This window comes from Neovison vison, chromosome X (genome assembly GCF_020171115.1).
Source record: "Neovison vison isolate M4711 chromosome X, ASM_NN_V1, whole genome shotgun sequence".
NCBI lineage: Eukaryota > Metazoa > Chordata > Mammalia > Carnivora > Mustelidae > Neogale > Neogale vison.
In genome coordinates, this window is record NC_058105.1 from 28,751,022 (window position 1) to 28,766,732 (window position 15,711).

The following is a 15,711-nucleotide window of genomic DNA, read 5'->3' on the forward strand; positions in this document are numbered from 1 at the left end:
CAAAGCCTCTTCTGCAATCTCCCACCAGCATTAGAGAGCCCATTAATCCTAGGCAGTTCTGCTTTCCTTCAAAGAGATAAAGGAGCTCCCACTTCCAAGGACGTCAGGGATAGATGAAGTGAGAGGCAGGAATGACTCTTACAGTGACAAGAATATACATTACCTACTAAAAATATTCTTCTGTTTTAACATAATTGTCCTGATACTATACCAAAATAGCTGCATCAAAATATCTCTAATTATTCCCTGGACTTCTGATTCTGTGATAAGATGGAAAAGGAAATGTACTTCTCCATATTTTTTCACTAAGTATAATTACCAACCCTGAATATTACATATAAAAACTTAAGATGACTGGAAGGTGGAGAGAAAATAGTCCACGTAGGAACCTTGAGATTCAAGGAATGGCATGATGTTAAATTTTGGGGGTTTTCCTTTTGCTTAATATATCCGGGTTGGGTGCAGTAGAGGCTTGTAACAAGGAACAACTGTTAACACCTGTTAACGCAGACTAAAAATGCTCCAGTTAAAACCTGTTAACTCTAGCAAAAGGACCAGGATAAAGGCAACCCAGTAAAAGAGAAAACTTTTAGACAATCATCACCTTACTCCGGCCAAATACCACAGGATAAAAATTGTGGTTGCACACAACCCATGACAGAATAAGCCAGGTGGGAAACCTAGACCTCTACCTTTACAAAACTGTAACAAGTCATCTCTTCCCCTATACTATGTTGGTGACCAAAGAAAAAAAAAAAAGGCAGAGTAGATACCTGGAACTTTCATTCTGATCCAGTGATAAAAGACGCAACCCCTACCCATGTTGACAGTGGAGGCCATGTCCGGAACAGTAATGAGGTACCCTTTCTCCTCCCAGCCAAGATGATGTCAGCAGAGGCCTAAGAAAGACCTGAAATGATTTTATCCCTGCCCAAAAATAACAAGAGGCTCTCATTTATGGAATGTCAAAGGTGCCCTGGTAGGAAATATGCACTTCCATCCCTGACTGGCAGTAATGAGGCAACATACCATTTCCCACCCTTGTGTGGTGACTGAGAAGTCCTATAAAAGTTTAACAAGATCCAAAGTCTCATAATATAATAGCCCCAATTGCCAGGATACACAAAAATAATCACTCATCATACTAAGAATCAGAAAAATCTGAATAAGGAAAAGAAAATCATCAGATGAAAACAAGAGACACAAATAATAAAATTACATTAGTCATCATGTTTCAATGAAAAATTATGTAAAAGATGAAAGAAAATGAAAAGCTAGAAAGTCCCAAAGTTCCCATCAAATAAATATAGTGTCCCAGCAAAGAAATAGAAGACATAAAGAAAAATCAAACTTTAGGACTGAAAATACAATAACCAAAATGAAAAATTGCTAGAAGGAGCCAACAGCAGAATAGAGTTGATATGGGAAAGAATGAGTGGACATAAAGATAGAATAGTAGAAATTACCCATTCTGAGAAGTAGGAGCAGGAACCCAGGAAGATTCAGCTTCTTAAAGCTGCTCCAGTGACAGAAACAAGTTTGAAGACCCAGTGTCAGTAAATTCACCACCATGATTATGAAAGGAGGAAACAAAATACTGGCCAGATCCCTCGGGATGCAGACTCTGGAAGCTGGAAAAGGGAAGGAGTTTGAGAAGTACAATGTTGCTTCTGCAGAGGAACAGGCAACCATCCAGCACAACACCTTCACCAGCTTCCACCAAGTACTGAAGAACTATGAGCCTGTGATTGGGTTGGTACCCACCTTCAGAGGTGGCCATTTCTACCAAGTCCCTATGTCACTAAATGATCGGTGTCATCGTTTTCCTGATAATGAAGTGGATGATTACTGAGTGCCGGGAGAAGAAGCACTGGTGGATGCTGATGCTAGAGAACCTGTCACATGAGCTGCTGGAGGCTTTTCACAAACAGGGCCCTGTGGTCAAGAAGAAGCATGACATGCACAATATGGTGGAGGCCATCCATGCCCTGGCTCACTATTGCTGGTGGCAGACGGAGGGTAGAGGCTCAAGGAGGAGCCCAGGGCTTTCTCCTGCAAGAAACAACATGAGCCACTGTCATGGTGAAAAACACTTGGAGGTTAAGGATGTAGTTCCCTTTTAAAGGCCATCAGGCCTCATAAGGATGGAGCAACATATTTATTGCTTGTTAAGTCCTTTCTCTGGGGGCTAGAAATTGTTTTTCCTGTCCCATTTCCTTCCAAAGAGGGAACATATCAATTTGGATTTCCCCCAGGAAACATAGGGCCCATCCAGCCACTCTTCCCTCAGTTCAGGGTAGAATTCAGGATGACACTAAAGGAAGCAGGATTTGTTTTTTTTTGTTTTTGTTTTTGTTTTGTTTTGTTTGAGGACAAGTTCCACATTTTATTTACATTTTAAGACTAACTTTAATCTCAAAATCACATACCCATACACCTATTTCCTTTTTGCTGATTTCACTTAAATTCATGGTTTGTCAAACAAAGACTGTAAACAAATATTTACCATGTCTGTTACATGTAACACACAGGAACAGCTTTTAACAGAAATTCATCGACCTCCCGCACAACATTTTTTATTATAAGTACAGGTATCAAAACAATCCTGAACATTTTTTTGATACTACTAGTAGTCAGCACCCATACCACTTCAAAAATTAACACAATTTGTGACAATATTCATTGTACCTGCTGCGTAGACAATTTCAACTGAAGCTCTTTCACTAAGTAAGATGGACAAAGCATGCCATTTCTGTTTTTCCTCTTGAAATTTTTTTTACTTTTCAGAAACACACATGCTTACACAGCATCTGATTCTTCTCTCCATGCTTTCATCTTGTAAACCTGAATTCTATTTTGAGTACTCCAGGTTTATGCTTAAATTATTTTATTTATTTATTTGACAGACAGAGATCACAAGTAGGCAGAGAGGCAGGCAGAGAGAAAGAGGGGGAAAGCAGGCTCCCTGCTGAGCAGAGAGCCCGATGCAGGACTCCATCCCAGGACCCTGGGACCACGACCTGAGCTGGAGGCAGAGGCTTAACCCACTGAGCCACCCAGGTGCCCCATTTATGCTTAAATGATAATGCCTTAACAAGAGAAAAAAAAATTGTGCTGCATTTTTCCTCCTGTAACCTGAAAACATAATGGTATACATATGTTAAATATATTCTTACAAATGTCCAGATCATGTTTACCAGCTGGAATTCTTTTACTTAATGTGTGAGTAATTTGCATTGTGATATTTAATCAAGACATTAACATGAGTAGAAGGTTGTTGATTTAAGACAAGTTTGAGATCCACTAAAATTAATTGTTGTATGTTTGTCCTTCTGGTGGCTGTGGAAGCTTCATATTTTCTTTGGACATCATTAGACGTCTTAGCTCTTGAAGTACAACTTTAATGCTCTATGAACTTTGCCATTTTGCTAACACTGGTATGCTCCGTGCATCCACCATTCCACTGGAATTATTAATTCCATTCATATTAATTTTGGTTACTAATCTAACTGATGGAGGATCTTCTGGGTATTTAGGTCCACATTCTAATTTCAGGCTATATATTCGGTTTTCATAATTTGTCCTTGGTGGCCCAATAATCATGCCTGTCCACCTCATAAGTGTCATATCTTCATCATCTTCGAGGCCCCAGCTAACCATACCATCGCCTACTCCTTTGTGTCCTTTTTCAAGTTCTTCCAACAAGCGAAAATTACGAGGAACTTTAACTCCTGTGGAGACCGCCATCTTCTCCTATAGCCCGATGCCTGTTTTTGTACTTTTTAACAATTTTATTTATTTATTTATTTGACAGAGAAAGACACAGTGAGAGGGAACACAGCAGGGGAAGTGAGAGAAAGAGGGGAGAGAGAATCCCAAGCAGACTCCATGCTGAGTGTGAGCCTGATGTAGGGCTTGAGCCCCCAACCCCTGAGGTCATTACCTGAGCTGAAAGTAAGAGTTAGATGTTCAACTGACTGTGCCAGCCAAGCAACCTAAGAAGCAGTTTGTTTGTTTGTTTTAATTTTTTTAATTTTTTATTAACGTATAATGTATTATTAGCCCCAGGGGTACAGGTCTGTGAATCGCCAGGTTTACACACTTCACAGCACTCACCATAGCACATACCCTCCCCAATGTCCATAACCCAACCACCCTCTCCCTACCCCCTTCCCCCCAGCAGCCCTCAGTTTGTTTTATGAGATTGAGTCTCCTAAGAAGCAGTTTTAATATTAGAAAAGGATTATTAGAAAATTCTCACCCTGGGTGGTGCCTAGGTGGCTCAACCGGTTAAGCGTCTGTCTCTGGCTCAGGTCATGATGTCAGGGTCCTGGGATTGAGTCCTGCACCACGCTCCCTGCTCAGTGGGGAGCCTGCTTCTCCCTCTGCCTCTGCCTGCCACTCCCCCTGCTAGTGTTCTCTATCAAATAAATAAATAAAATCTTCAATTTTTTTTTAAAAACTAAATTTAAAAAAGAAAGAAAATTCTCACCCTGAACTGGTATAGCACGTGATGTGGCTCTGCCATTTACTAAAACTGAATGGAAATTTTAAAAAAGGAAAAAGAGAAAAGAAATGACCAATTCTGAACAATAGGAAAAAAAAAAAAAAGTGGGAAAAAGTACTTAGGGACCTGTGGTTGTATAACAAAAGATCTAACATTTATGCCATCAGATTCTCATAAAGTGATAAGAAAGAATGGTGCTAAAGTGGTATTCATTTTATTTATTTATTTATTTATTTACTTACTTACTTATTTACTTATTATTTTTTATTTGCCGGAGAGAGACACAGGGAGAGAGGGAACACAAGCAGGGGGAGTGGGAGAGGGAGAAGCAGGCTTCCCACCAAGCAAAGAGTATGATGTGGGGCTTGATCCCAGGACCCCAGGACCCCAGTACCCCAGGACTACGACCCCAACTGAAGTCAGGTACCTAACAGTGGAGCCACCCAGTTGCCCCTAACGTAGTATTCAAAGAAACAATGGCTGAGAGGTGCCTGGCTGGCTCAGTTCAGAGAGCATGTGACTCTTGATCTGAGGGTTGTGTGTTGAAGCCACACCATTGAGTGTCAAGCTTACTTTATTTATTTGTTTATTTATTTTTAAAAAGATTTTATTTATTTATTTGACACAGAGAGAGAGACACAGTGAGAGAGGGAGCTCATGTAGGGGAAGTGGGAGAGGAAGAAGCAGGCTTCCGGTGGGGCAGGAAGCCCAGTGTGGGGCTTGATCCAAGGACCCTGGGATCATGACCTGCACCGAAGGCAGATGTTTAACGACTGAGCCACCCAGGCACCCTAGAGCTTACTTTATAGCAAACAAATAAATGAAAAGAAATAATAGTGTAAAATTCTCCAAATTTGGCAAATGACATAAACTTACAATTGTAAGAAACATACAAATGAAAAACTTCAAAAAGGATAGACCCAAAGAAATTCATGCTACAATACATTAGAATCAAGCTCCTGAAATTTAGAGACAAAGAAAACCTAAAGAGTAGTAAGAGAGAAATGACACCTTACTTTCCAAGGGAAAAGAACACAAAATTACAGCAGATTTCTCAATACAAGCTCAGGATGAGCACAGACAAGAGGTGGGTACTCCCTTCTCTACACAATCTCCACTTGTGGCTCCACCTTGAGGCCAGAGAGAGTGGCACACTTTAGCATTTTTAATGCTAAGCAAAGAAATATGAACCCAGAATTCTATATCCAGTGAAAATATTCTTCATCAAAAAAGGACAAATCTAGGGGTGCCTGGGTGGCTCAGTGGGTTAAGCCGCTGCCTTCGGCTCAGGTCATGATCTCAGGGTCCTGGGATGGAGTCTCGCTTTGGGCTCTTTGCTCAGCAGGGAGCCTGCTTCCCTCTCTCTCTCTCTCTCTCTCTGCCTGCCTCTCCATCTACTTGTGATCTCTCTCTGTCAAATACATAAATAAAATATTTTTTTTTAAAAAAAAGGACAAATCTAGACCATCTCAGGTAAAGGGAAATGAAGAGAATTTGTTGCCAGCAGACCTACCCTAAAAGAACGGCTAGAGGAAATTAATAAAGCAGGAAGGAAATAATAAAAGAAGGAGTCTTAGAATATCCGGAAGGAAGAAAGTATAATAAGAAGAATAAAAATTGCATAATACAATAGACCTTCCTTTTCCTCAAGTTTCTAGACACTAAAAATGAACTATCTGAAAAAAAATGTTTAATCGCTATACAATATCATCAAAACAACAAAATAGTTAGGAATAGGAATAGGAAGTGAAGCTCTCTACTGTGAAAACTGTAAATCATTGATTTAAGATATTGAAGAAAATGTAAATAAATGGAAAGATAACCCATGTTCATAGGTTATGTTCATAGGTTGGGAGAATATTGTTAAAATTTCCATCCTACCCAAAATGATTTGTAGATTCAATGCAATCTCTATCAAAATTCTAATGCTGTTTTTCACAGAAGTAGAACAAACAATCCTAAAACTCACATGGAACCACAAAATACCCTGAATAGCCAAAGTAATCTTGAGAAAAAACAAAGCTGGAAGCATCACTTTCCTGATTTCAGACTATATTACAAAGTTACAGTAATCAAAACAGTATGGTATTGGCATAACAGGCACACATACCAAAGGAACACAGTTACGAGCCCAGAAATAAACCCACACATATATGGTGGACTAATATGTGACAAAGGAGCCAAGAATAGACAATGGGGAAATGATAGTCTCTTTAACAAGTGGTGCTTGGAAAACTGGATAATCACATGCAGAAGAATGAGCCTTGATCTTATACCACTAACAAAACTTAATTCAAGGTATTTTAAGGATTTAAATATAACACCCAAAACATTATAGCTCCTAGAAAAAGACATAGGGAAAAAAAGCTGCTTGACATTAGTCCTGGCATATTTTTTTGGCTACAAGGCCAAAAGCACAGTCAACAAAAGCAAAAATAAATAAATAAATAAAAATCATCAAGAGGGATTTAAACTAAAAACTTCTACACTACAAAAGAATTAATCAATAAAATGAAAAGGCAACCTATGGAATGGGAAATAATATCTAACCATCTATCTGATAAGGGATTAACAGACAAAATACATAAGGAACTCATGAGCAAAAACCCCCTGAAAAATTTAATTTAAAAACGACCAGAGGAACTGAACAAGCATTTTTCCAAAGAGGTATACAAATGACCAATAGGTACATAAAAAGGGGCTCAACATCACTAACCATCAGGGAAATGCAAATGAAAACCACCAGTTAGAATGGCTATTATACAAAAGACAAGAGGGTCACCTGGGTAGGTCAGTTGGTTACGCTCTCCCTTCGGCTCATGTCATGAATCAGGGGTCAGGGATCAAGTTCCGCATTGGGCTCCCAGCTCAGCATGGACCCTGCTTCTCAATCTGCCTCTGTCTCTCTCTCTCTCTCTCTGTGTCTCTCATGAATGAATAAATAAAATCTGAAAAAAACACACAAACAAACAAACAAAGAGATTACAAATGTTGGCAAAGATATGGAGAAAAGAGGACCTTTGTGCACTACTGGTGAGAATGCAAATTGGTACAGCCATTAGGGAAAAAAGTACAGAGGTTGTTCCAAAAATTAATAATAGAACTCCCATATGATCCAGCAATCTCACTTCTGGGTATATAGCCAAAGGAAATGAAATTGGGATCTTGAAGAGATATCCAGAATCCCATTTTCATTGTAGCATTATTCACAGTAACCAAGACATTGAAATAGCCTACTTAGGAGGCTATTTCCTTAGCCTACTAAGGATGAATGGAATAAAATGTGACACAGAGACTCACACACACAATGGAATATTATTCAACTACCAGAAAGAAGGAAGGCCTGCCATTTGCAACAATATTTTTAAAAATTTTTTTTTTAATTTTAATTTTTTTTTAATTTATTTGACAGACAGAGATCACAAGTAGGCAGAGAGGCAGGCACAGAGACAGAGGCTGCAGGCTCCCCGCCGAGCAGACAGTCTGATGTAGGGCTCGATCCCAGGACCCTGGGATCATGACCTGAGCCAAAGGCAGAGGCTTAACCCACTGAGCCACCCAAGCACCCAGTTATGTCCAACTCTTGATTTCGGCTCAGATCATGGTCCCAGGGTGGTGAAATTGAGCCCTGCATCAGGTTCTAAGCTGGGCATGTAGTCTGCTTAAGACTGTCTCCTCTCCCTCTACCCCTACTCCCCTCCCCCCTCCCTGCCTTGCTCTCTCACTCTTAGAAAATAAATAAATTAATTAAAAAGTTAAACTTACACAACAGAGAGTAGAATGGTTCTTGCTGGATCCTAGGGGCAGGAGAAATGGGAATGTGTTGGTCAAACTTTCTATTATAAAATGAGTAAGTTCTGGTGATCTAATGTACAGCATGAAGACTAGTGTGAACAATACTATATTATCTGAAAGTTGCTAAGGGTGTTAATTTTAAATATTCTCACCACACCAAACAAATAATAATTATGTGAGGTGAAAGAAATGTGAACTAATGCTACTGGGGTTATCATTTTACAAGATAAACATGTACCAGATCATCATGTTGTACATCTTAAACTTACACAATGTTGATTATCAATTATATCTCAGTAAAGCTGCGGGGAAAATTAGAAGGAGGAAAGGAGGCAAAAAGAGTGGGAAGAAGGAAAAAGAAAAAGTTTAAAGGGGTAAGACTGTAGAAAAAAAATTTTTAAAAACAGCCTTCACAAAGGATCTGATTTTAATTCAATCATTCTGTGGAGCAATTTATTTTCCAGGACATTGTTGAAAATAATAGAACAATTAGCCAGCAATTAGTGGAGCCGGATAGCTGGGTGTGCTCAGGGAAAAAGACAAAGACAGCCCTGACAAAACAACTCATTCTGAGTTGACTGCTCATATGCCCAATGCTGTGTCCTCCGAGAAGTATTAGAAGCTCCCACTATAGAGAGGAAATACATTTCATTAAAAATGATCCAGTTAAATGATCCAGTTAGCCAGAAACAAATAAACAAGCATAACAAGCATCCCCACAAACACAGGTGGGGTGGAATGTGGACCTGTAACCGGAGTAGCTACGATATGTTACCTAAAACGTCCCATTGCCAACAAAATAATTACAAGACTTGCAAAGAAACAGTGAAGTCTGACCCATACGTGGGGGGAAAGCTGGCAACAGAAATTGCCTGAGAGTGGACAGATGTCAGATTTAATGAACAGTGGACAGATGTTAGATTTAATGAACAAAGATTTCAAAGTAGCCAGTAGAAAACATATTCAAAGCACTAAAGAATATCATGCTTAAGTAAGAAAAGGTATGATAACAATGTTTCATTAAATACTCAACAAGAAGATAGAAACTATAAAAAAGAACCCAATGGAAATTTTGAAGCTTAAAGTATAACTTAAAAGAAAAATTTACTGGAGGGGCTCAACAGTTGATTTGGACTGCCTTTTGAAGAAAGAATTAGCACAAAAAAAAAAAAATAAAGGAAGGAAGGAAGAATTAGCAAGGATGAATATAGACGTATAGATACTATACAATCAAAATAATACAGAGGAAAAAAGAAGATAAAAAGCGCTTCAGAGTCAAGCACCTGACTTACTTAGTGAAGCATGCAACTCAATCTCAGGGTTTTGAGTTTGGGCCCCATGTTGGGTTAGAGATTACATCTTTAAAAAAAAAAAAAAAAGGAAAGAAAAAAGAGAGAGCTTCAGAGAAATATGGGACCTGCAAAGTATACAACATGCATGTAACAGAAGTGCCAAAAGGGAGGAGAGAAACGAGAAGAAAAGAAAAATACTAAAGAAATAATGGCTGAATATTTTCAAAAAAAATTTTTTTAATTTTATTTATTTATTTGACAGACAGAGATCACAAGTAGGCAGAGACACAGGCAGAGAGGAGGAAGCAGACCTCCCGCCGAGCAGAGAGCCCGATGTGGGGCTCGATCCCAGGACCCTGAGATCATGACCTGAGCCGAAGGCAGAGGATTAACCCACTGAGCCACCCAGGCGCCCCAATATTTTCAAATTTGATCAAAACCTTTAATCTATACATCTAAGAAGCTCAATGAATGCCAAATATAATAAAAGCAGCCAGATCCACAAAAAGATACATCATAGTAGAAGTGGTAAAAGCCAAAGACATGGAGAAAATCATGAAAGAAACAAGAAAATAAAAGTCATTTATAAGGAAATTCCAATAAAATTAACAGCTGACTTGTTATCAGAAACAATGGAGGCCAGAAGGCGGATATAAAGTGCCAAAATAAGAACAAGAAACGATCAACCAAGAATCTTTTTTTTTTTTTTAAAGATTTTATTCATTTGACACACAGAGAGAAATCACAAGCAGGCAGAGAAGCAGGCAGAGAGAGAGGAGAGAAAGCAGGTTCCCTGCGGAGCAGAGAGCCCGACGCGGGGCTCGATCCCAGGACCCCGGGATCATGACCTGAGTCGAAGGCAGAGGCTTTAACCCACTGAGCCACCCAGGCGCCCCTCAACCAAGAATCTTATATCCCTCAAAGCTATCTTTAAATAATAAATGCGATGTAAAGACATTCCTTGATAACACAATCTGAGAGAACTTGCTACCAGACCCACCTTACAAGAAAGTGTAAAAGCAAGTGACCCAGACAGTATTTCAAATCCACACAAAAAAGCAAAAAGCAACTGTAAAGGTAATTATATCATTACAAGACAGTATACATTTATATTTCTTTCTTTTCTTCTCTTGACCAATTTAAAATAAAAAACATTAAAATATATATATATAATCTCACTGCTGGCCCTATAATATATAGAAATGTAACATTTGTCAATAATGCCAAGGCGGTGGTAGGGAGCAGAGCTGTACTGGATTAAGGAAATGACTCTAGATGGTAATGTGGGTCAACAGGAATAAATGAAGAAACCAGGGGCGCCTGGGTGGCTCAGTGGGTTAAAACCTCTGCCTTCGGCTCAGGTCATGATCTCAGGGTCCTGGGATGGAGCCCCGCATTGGGCTCTCTACTTGGCGGGGAGCCTGCTTCTCCCTCTCTCTCTCTGCCTGCCTCTCTGCCTGCTTGTGATCTCTGCCTGTCAAATAAATAAATGAAATCTTAAAAATAAATAAAAGAACAAAGTTATTTCTTTATTTTATTTTATTTTTAATTAATTTATTTAACAGACAGACCACAAGTAGGCAGAGAGGCAGTCGGAGGAAGCAGGCTCCCTGCTGAGCAGAGAGCCCGATGCAGGGCTCCATCCCAGGACCCTGAGATCATGACCTAAGCCGAAGGCAGAGGCTTTAACCCATTGAGCCACCCAGGCGCCCCAAAAGTTGTTTCTTTAAAAAAAGAAAGAAAGAAAGAAAGAAAGAAACCAGTAATGGGGGGGGGCACCTGGCTGGCTCAGTCGTTAAGCATCTGCCTTAGTCTCAGGGTCCTAGATGGAGCCCCATGTAGGGCTCCCTGCTCGGCGGGAGGCTTAATTCTCCTTCTGCCCCTCACCCTGCTCTTTCTCTCTCTCTCTCAAAATCTTCTAAAAAAATCTTAAAAAAAATCTTTAAAAAATCTTAAAATCTTAAGATTTTTTAAAAAATCTTAAAAATAAAAAAGAATCCGGTAATGGGAAATAAGGTCAGTATAGCAAATCTATACATATACACATGTTCTTCTTGCTCCTGTTTCTTTAAAAAATATCAAATTGCATGAAGTAATAATTATAGCACTGTGTTGTGCTTTTAATACATATAATACATACAGCCCTAACATCACAAGAAGAAGAAAAGGGAATAGAGCTGTACAGGAGTAACATTTCTATGTCTCATTGGAAGTGAATTAGTATAAATCTGAAAAAGATTCTGATAATATCTACATAGTGAGCCTAAGGAACCACAAGGAAATAATTCAAAACTACAAGTGGAAAAATTAAAGAAATTAAAAGTTTACATTAGAAAATATTCACTTAATGCAAAAGAAAGCAGTACAAGAGAAAAAGAGTAAAACAAAAAGGCATGGGACATATGGAAAACAAACAAGTAAAAATAGCATAAACAAAATTATGTCAGTAACAACATAATTAAAAGGCAAAGCCTGTCAGAATACATAAAAATTGGGGCTCCTGGGTGGCTCAGTGGGTTAAAGCCTCTGCCTTTGGCTCAGGTCATGATTCCAGGGTCCTGGGATGGAGGAGCCCCCATCAGGCTCTCTGCTCAGCGGGGAGCCTGCTTCCCCCCCCTCCTTTGCCTGCCTCTCTGCCTACTTGTGATCTCTGTCTGTCAAGTAAATTAAAAAAAAAAAAAAGAATAGATAAAAATCTACAGGAGACACACTTAGCATTCCAAGGCATAGACTGAAAGTAAAAGGATGGAAAAAGATCTATCATGCAAACAGCAATAGTAAGAAAGTTGGAGTGGCTATGCTAATATCAGACAAAATACACTTTAAAACAAAAAAGTAATTTTAGCGATAAAGAGGGATATTTTACAATGACAAAAGGGATAATTCATCAGGAATATATAATATTCATAAACATATGCACCCAATTATAGAGCACCAAATTACATGAACTAAAATTGGATAGAAATGAAGAAACAATTGATTCTATAATATACTTAGAGACTAAATAATCCATATTCAATAATGGATAGAACAAGACGGAATACTAACAAGGAAACAGAAGAACTGAATAACACTATATCTATACCTAATGGGCATATATAGAGCACACCTCCCAAGAACAGCAGGGTACGCATTCTTCTCAAGTGCACATGGAATACGCTCCACAATAAACCACGTGATAGGCCATAAGACAAGTCTCAGTGCTGTTAAGAGGAGAGAAATCATACCAAGTGTGTTCTTAAACCACAATAGAACAAAATTATAAAAATCAGTAACAGAAGGAAATTTGGTATGTTCACAAACATGTGCAATTAAACACCAAACTCCTAGGGCGCCTGGGTGGCTCAGTGGGTTAAGCCGCTGCCTTCGGCTCAGGTCATGATCTCAGGGTCCTGGGATCGAGTCCCGCTTCGGGCTCTCTGCTCAGCAGGGAGCCTGCTTCCCTCTCTCTCTGCCTGCCTCTCTATCTACTTGTGATTTCTCTCTGTCAAATAAATACATAAAATAAAATAAAATAAACACCAAACTCCTAAATAATCAATAGGTCAAATAAGAAATCATAAGGGAGGGCGCCTGGGTGGCTCAGTGGGTTAAAGCCTCTGCCTTCGGCTCAGGTCATGATCCCAGGGTCCTGGGATTGAGCCTCGAGTTGGGCTCTCTGCTCAGCAGGAAGTCTGCTTCCTCCTCTCTCTCTGCCTGCCTCTCTGCCTACTTGTGATTTCTGTCTGCCAAATAAATAAATAAAATCTTTAAAAAAAAAAAAAGAAATCATAAGGGAAATTAGAAAATACTTTAAGATAAACGAAAATGATAATGTAAATACCAAAATTTATAGGATCTAGTGAAACTAATGCTTAACAGGATTTTATAGCTATAACTGCCAAAAAAAAAAAGAGAGAAATATTTCAAATCAATAAGATAACCTTCTTGGGCGCCTGGGTGGCTCAGTGGGTTAGGCCTCTGCCTTTGTCTCGGTTCGTGATCCCGGGGTCCTGGGATCAAGCCCCGAATCGGGCTCTCTGCTCGGCGGGGAGCCTGCTTCCCTTCCTCTCTCTCTGCCTGCCTCTCTGCCTACTTGTGATCTCTCTCTGTCAAATAAATAAATAAAATCTTAAAAAAAAAACAAAACAAAACAAGATAACCTTCTACCTTTAGTCACTAGGAAAAGAAGAGCAAACTAAATCTAAAGCAGAGGTTAAAAAAATAATAAATATTAAAACGAAGGTAAAACAGAAAAGAGAAAAACAGTAAAGAAAAATCAATGAAACCAAGATTTGGTTGTCTGAAAAGATCAACAAAATTGACAAACCTTTAGCTATACTGATAAGAATAAAAAAACTACAATAGACTCTAGTTACTAGAAGCTAAAATTTAAAAGATAGCTGCTACGGACTAAATGTTTGTGTCCCCCCACCCCCCACCCCGGTCAAATTCCTATTTTAAAACCTAATTCCCAACATGATGGTATTTCAAGGTGGGGTCTTTGGGAGCCCTCAAGAATGCAATTAGTGTCCCTATACAAGAGACCCCAGAGAGTTCCCCTGCCCACTTCTGCCATGTGAGGTCACAGTGAGAAGACAACAGTCTACAACCAAGAGGGATTCTCCAGAATTCAACTATGCTTAGCATCCTTATCTCAGACTTCTAGCCTCCAGAAATGTGAGAAATAAATGTCTGTTGTTTATAAGCCACACAACCTATGGTACTTTCTTATAACAGCCCAAGCTGACTAAGATACATTACAGAAATAAAAACAATTTTGAAGGAGTTGTATAAAAAACTGCATGCCAATAAATTAGATAATAAATGGAATGGATAAATTTCTAGGAAACACAAATGACCGAAACTCATTTAATAACAAATAAAAATATGAGGAGACTTTTAACAAGTATAGAAATTGAATCAGTGATCAAACACTTCTCAACAAAGAAAAGTCCAGGACCAGATGACTTCACAGGTGAACTCTGACAAATATTTAAGGAATTAATATCCACTTTTCTTTTTTTAAAGATTTATTTATTTTAGAGAAAGAGAGCATGAGCAGGAGAGGCAGTGAAAGAGGGAGAGAAAATCTCAAGCAGACTCTGCTTCGTATCAATTCTTTAAAAACGTTCCCAAAAATATAGAAGAGGGAGGGGCACCTAGGTGCTTCAGTGGGTTAAGCATCTGGCTTTGGCTCAGGTCATGATCTTAGGGTCCTGGGACTGAGCCTTGTGTCAGACTCCCTGATTAGCAGGGAGTCTACTTCTCCTTCTCCTATTGCCCCTTCTCCCCAACTCATGTTCACGTGTGTGCATTGTCTCTTTCAAATAAAAAAAATCTTTAAAAAAAAAACAGAACGGGGGGTTCCCTGGGTGGCTCAGTGGGTTAAAGGCTCTGCCTTCGGCTCAGGTCATGATCCCAGGGTCCTGGGATGGAGCCCCGCATCAGGCTCTCTGCTCAGTGGGGAGCCTGCTTCCTCCTCTCTCTCTGCCTGCTTCTCTGTCTACTTGTGATTTCTCTGTCAAATAAATAAATAAAATCTTTAAAAAAAAAAAAAAAACCGAAGAGGGAACATTTCCCAAATTATTCTATGAGCCCCTTGTTACACTGATGCTAAAATCACATGTCAACATGATGTGAAAAAATATCTACATACCAATATCTTTTAAAAATAAAGACTCAAGGGGCGCCTGGGTGGCTCAGTGGGTTAAAGCCTCTGCCTTCAGCTCAGGTCATGATCTCAGGGTCCTGGGATCAAGCCCCGCATCGAGCTCTCTGCTCAGCGGGGCACCTGCTTCCTCCTCTCTCTCTGCCTGCCTCTCTGCCTGCTTGTGATCTCTCTCTGTCAAATAAATAAACAAAATCTTAAAAAAAAAAAAATAAAGACAGACTCAAAAATCTTCAACAAAATACTAGCAAACCAAGTTCATCAACATATAGAAAGAATTATAACCATGACTAGCTGTGATTTATTGCACAAACATGAGAGTATATTAAATTTTTAAAAATCAGTGAATATAATACAGCATATGAACAGAATTAAAAAGCAAAAAATACATGGATCTTCTCAGTAGATGAAGAAAAAACATTTGACAACCTCCAGCACCTTTTCATGTCAGTAACACTCAAACTAGG

The 15,711-nt window shown here is 39.2% G+C and overlaps 2 pseudogenes; one reads left to right on the top strand and one right to left on the bottom strand.

The window, feature by feature from the left end:
* Nucleotides 1–1,431: 1,431 nt before the first annotated feature.
* LOC122896523 lies at nucleotides 1,432–2,123 on the top strand (annotated as a pseudogene).
* Nucleotides 2,124–3,238: 1,115 nt separating this feature from the next.
* Nucleotides 3,239–3,758, bottom strand: LOC122896820 (annotated as a pseudogene).
* Nucleotides 3,759–15,711: the final 11,953 nt, after the last annotated feature.